Source organism: Scylla paramamosain, chromosome 19 (genome assembly GCF_035594125.1).
Source record: "Scylla paramamosain isolate STU-SP2022 chromosome 19, ASM3559412v1, whole genome shotgun sequence".
NCBI lineage: Eukaryota > Metazoa > Arthropoda > Malacostraca > Decapoda > Portunidae > Scylla > Scylla paramamosain.
In genome coordinates this window covers 16,183,642-16,188,641 of record NC_087169.1, presented here as the reverse complement: position 1 = coordinate 16,188,641, position 5,000 = coordinate 16,183,642, and the positions used below count along the sequence as shown (strand labels likewise).

The following is a 5,000-nucleotide window of genomic DNA, read 5'->3' as shown; positions in this document are numbered from 1 at the left end:
CGCACCGGACGACTAAGAGACACCATACACCACCACCACCACAACCCAAGACAACAGGAGCGAGCACGGGAGCGGCAACAGCGCGTGCCACCCAGCGCTGAGGCGGCATCGCTTGGAGGGCGAGGCTCGGCACTAGAACGGTTGTCAGGAGCGGCCCACTGCAGCGGCCTCTAGTCTAGACCCTCAGTGGCCCTCAGTAGTGGCCCTCTGACCACCGCCACCGCGCCGACCTCCACCCAGCGCCCTCCCGTATGAGACAAGTGAGTTAGTGTGCGTTTTTTGTTCTTGTATCTTTGTGTGTGTGGGGTTTTAGAAGTGGTTGACTAATGGACAGCAGTCATCTAAGAATATTCATGTGTGTTTCAAATGCCAGACAGTGAACAGAATCAGATTTTTATGTGGTTTCCTGATTTTAAGTCTAAGGTAAGGTATGTCTTTCTTCCTATGTGGGGTCTTAGAAGTGGTTGAATGGAAAGCAGTGATCTAATGTTCCTGCGTGCATGAAGGGTTAGCTTGTCGAGTGTTTTCCTGAATTTCTGTAAGTTATTGTGTTTTCTTCCTGCATTTTCTTTGTGTATGAGTGGTTTTAGAGACGATCGAGGAGTGGAGAGCAGTGATCTGATAGCATTCATACGTGTTTCAAATATCGCGCACAAAGAGTTAAATTATTGCATGATTTCCTGAGTTTCTCTAAGTTTTTATTCCTATGTGTGGTTTTTAGAAGTGATTGAGGACTGGGAGTGGAAAGTAATAATCTAATATTCTTGCGTGTTTGAAATCCCAAACGGTGTATATAGAGATATGATACATTAGGTGTGGTTTCCCGTGTTAGGTGTGTGTAAGGTATAGTCTTTGTTCTTCTTTCTTTCTTTCTGTGCGTGGTTTTATAAATTATCGAGGGATGAAAAGTAATAATCTGATTTCCCTGCGTGTGTGAAATGCCAGCAGGTGCATAGAAATAGATTATTGTGTGGTTTCATTAGTTTAGGCCTATGTAGGGTATAGTTTATTTTTTTCCTTTTATCTCCTCATGTATGTGTTTTAGAAATGATTGAGGGATGAAAATGAGTTATCCAGTGTTCTTGCTTGTTTGAAATCCCAAACGGTGTATAAAGGTTAGATGTGTGACTTCATGACATAAGATCCATGATGAGTAAGTAATAGCAAAAAAATTAATAGCATGTACTGTTTGCGGTGGTTTGAGGAATGATCGAAGAATGGAAAGCAATTATCTAACCTTTCTGCTTGTTTGAAATACCAGACGGTGGATAAAAAGTTCAATTTTTGTGTGATCTCCTGAGTTTAGGTTCGTGCTGAGGAAAACAATTATAAAAGCGTGATAATACGTACTGTTTCCTGACACAACACTTACACACACACACACACACACACACACACACACACACACACACACACACACACACACACACACACACACGTACATATCAATGGAATGGCAGATAAGTGAAGAGGTCAGGCCGTAGAGTCGTGTTACCTCGGTCGCTTGAATGTTTTGCCGTGACCTGCTTCGAGTAAGACTAAAGTAATGCCTTCCGTGCACGGCCGCCAGACACACACACACACACACACACACACACACACACACACACACACACACACACACACACACACACACACACACACGGCCTCCATCTTCCACTTTAAGCCGCTGTTACAGGAGACTAGTTCCTGACAACATGACTGACGCGGTGCAGATGTAGGAACGTTTTCAGCGAGAATCCTAAACTTGATTTAACCAAACTTAACCTAACCTAACCTAACCTAAGCTAACCTAACCTAACGTAACTTAACCTAACCTAATCTAACCTAACCAAACCTAACCTAACTTAATCTAACCTAATCAAACCTAACCTAACCTAACCTAACCTAACCTAACCTAACCTAATCTAACCTAACCAAACCTAACCTAATCTAACCTAACTTAACCTAACCTATCTCAACCTAACCTAATCTAACCTAACCAAACCTAACCTAACTAAACATAACCTAACCTAACTTAACCTAACCTAACCTAATTCAACCTAATCTTATCTAACCTAACCAAACCTAACCTAATCTAATCTAATCTAATCTAACCGAACCTAACCTAACCTAACGTAACCTAACATAAGCTAAACTAACCTAACCAAACAACAGTGAGAATCTCGGTCCATTTACGGATTTCACTCCTCCATACAAAATAGAATATAAAAAACACCTCTCTAATTTTGTATAACCCTTTTGGCTTTACTTTAAAGGATTGGTATCTTCAATTTGTCTTTTTCTTTTCTTTCTTTTTTTTTTTTTACCTTTTTGTAGTCCTTGGACAGAATCCCTCGTACATAATAATAATAATAATAATAATAATAATAATAATAATAATAATAAAAGGCGAAATAATCTTAAGAAAAAAGTCTACGTAAATAAATACCTAGAACTAAAACAACGATAAAAATAAGGTATAGAAATAAATGAGTAAAGAATGGTGGTGTTGGCGCACAGACGACACAGAGGCGGGCTGGCTGGCTGGCGGGGGGCAGACTGACGTCATTCTGCTGGCCGGCTGCCTCAGGACGGGAGAAGGCTGGAGGGAAGGCTGGAAGGTGCTTGACTGGGGGTGAGGGATCTCTCTCTCTCTCTCTCTCTCTCTCTCTCTCTCTCTCTCTCTCTCTCTCTCTCTCTCTCAGGATGCTTGTATCGTAATCCAAAATTGTTTATATTGTATTTTAATTTCGCGTGTGATCGTTCAGTAAGCATTCCGCGTCGTCACTAGGAGAAAACACTGTGAGGGCTCAAGTAATCATCTTTGTGGCTTTGTAAATATATGTCAGAGACTTTACGGTTTTTTTAATGGGTTTTCGTCATGCCAGTGATAATTTAACAAACATCCTGCATCATCATTGGGAGAAAACGTTATTAGAACCCAAGGAATCGTGCCTGTGGCCTTTTAAGTAGTACTTTGTAATAGTACTTATGTAAGAGGCGACTCAGGCCTAGGGGAGCAAAATGGTTATAAAAAAAGGCCCACTGAAGATCTTAGTCCCCAAAGAATGTAGTCAAAAGGGTTATCCAAATTTTACCATAAGTGTCTCGAAACCTCCCTCTTGAAATAGTTCATGCAGAAACATGCAGAGAGTTCAAGAGTTTATCAGTAAAACGGGTGAAAGACTAAGAATATTAGTTAACTCTTGCATTAGGGAGATGGGCAGATGGAAGAACGAAACCTCCCTCTTGAAACAGTTCTCGTCAAACACAGGAAAAAAAGAAATACAGAAGCAGTGAGGAAGTTCCAGAGCTTACCTCTAAAAAGGATGAAAGAGCAAAAAACTGTTTAATTCTTGCATTAAGGAAGTGGACAGATGAGAGAGAGCACAAAGCCCTTTGCAAAGATGCCGCGTTAAGGGGTGGGGAGGCATGCAGTTAGCGAGATCAGAGGAGAGAGCCTGAAGTGTTTAGGAATACGGAAGTATGAGCAGGTGGAGAGGCTGGATGTTGGTGATGAGACCTGCGTGAGATGAAAGTGGAGAAAACAGATGCTCCACACACCTGAACGTTCCAAGGTCATCTCTACACATGCTTCGCGCTCCCCATCTTCTCATATTAGATAAAAAGTTGATTAGATTTGTGTTTCTTAGCTTCTTTTGTTAAATAGTAAGATTGTTTTTGTGTTAGATGATATGAGGACGAATGACTCTCTCTCTCTCTCTCTCTCTCTCTCTCTCTCTCTCTCTCACTCTCTCTCTCTCTCTCTCTCTCTCTCTCTCTCTCTTAGGAAATTATGACGGGCGGATGGAAATTACCTTGAAAAAAATAAATAAAAAGGAAATGACAAAGTAGTAAGAAATATATATTTTTTTCTAATTCTAGTTTTTAATTCCTTTCATTTCTTTCTTTTATTTCTTTTGTCTTTATTTCTCTTCCCTTTCCCTACATCACCTCTCTCTCTCTCTCTCTCTCTCTCTCTCTCTCTGGGGAAGCGGTGAGATAGACCTGACTTTATCATTTCCTAGTTCGCCGGCTTTTAAAGAGAGAGAGAGAGAGAGAGAGAGAGAGAGAGAGAGAGAGAGAGAGAGAGAGAGAGAGAGAGAGAGAGAGAGAGAGAGAGAGAGAGAGAGGTTAGTGGTAGGTCCCCGCGTCCTGCAGAAGGTCAGACAGAGGTTTACAGGCCAGCGGCAGGCTACAGGTTGAAGGGAAATCAATTGCATGTGAAATTGAGTGAGAGAGAGAGAGAGAGAGAGAGAGGGAGAGAGAGAGAGAGAGAGAGAGAGAGAGAGAGAGAGAGAGAGAGAGAGAGAGAGAGGACGCTTACATGACAGGCGGAAAACACGGGAAACATTTATATGATGGACACGAGGATTAAGGCTTGATTTGGAGCGCCAGGTGGGACGCACGGCAGGGTGTCTGCTTCTGACTTACTGCCTGGGGAACACTTGAGGCCCTTGAGGTAGCCTGGGAGAGTGAGTGAGAGGTCTTTAGGGATATAACAAGGGTGACAAGCAATATTCTCAGGTTCAATAATCAAGATAGGACAATAAATAAGGGGTTCAAGCTTGATGGAGTTAGATTAGAATGTACAGGGGATACAACCAAGGGCGACAAGCAATATTCTCAGGTTCAGTAATCAGGATAGGACAAAAGATAAGAGGTTCAAGCTTGATTAAGTGAAAAGATGAAGTTACGAGGGAATGTTAGAGATCTTGAAGTGATATAGGCGGTATAACAAGGGTGATACAAGTAAAGTTCTCAGGGTCAGTAATCAGGATAGAACAAAATTAAGAGGGGATCTGGTAGCGGTCCCGAAGTGGTGTCGGAGATATAACACTGGTGACCTAAAACAAAGTAATCAGGATAGAACAAGAAGTAATGGGTTGAAGCTTGATAAAGTTAGATTAAAGAGAGAGAGAGAGAGAGAGAGAGAGAGAGAGAGAGAGAGAGAGAGAGAGAGAGAGAGAGAGACAGAGAGAGAGAGAGAGAGAGAGAGAGAGAAGAAGGTTCTCCAG

The 5,000-nt window shown here is 41.9% G+C and overlaps 1 protein-coding gene across 1 annotated transcript in view; it reads left to right on the top strand.

Moving 5' to 3' along the window:
* Positions 1 to 5,000, top strand: part of LOC135109742 (MAP kinase-activating death domain protein-like) — a 71,382-nt gene that overhangs the window by 5,050 nt on the left and 61,332 nt on the right. The window contains 1 exon segment of the mRNA XM_064021321.1: positions 1 to 260. This exon segment is cut by the window's left edge and continues 41 nt beyond it. The gene's annotated coding sequence lies outside the window, so the exon portion shown is untranslated.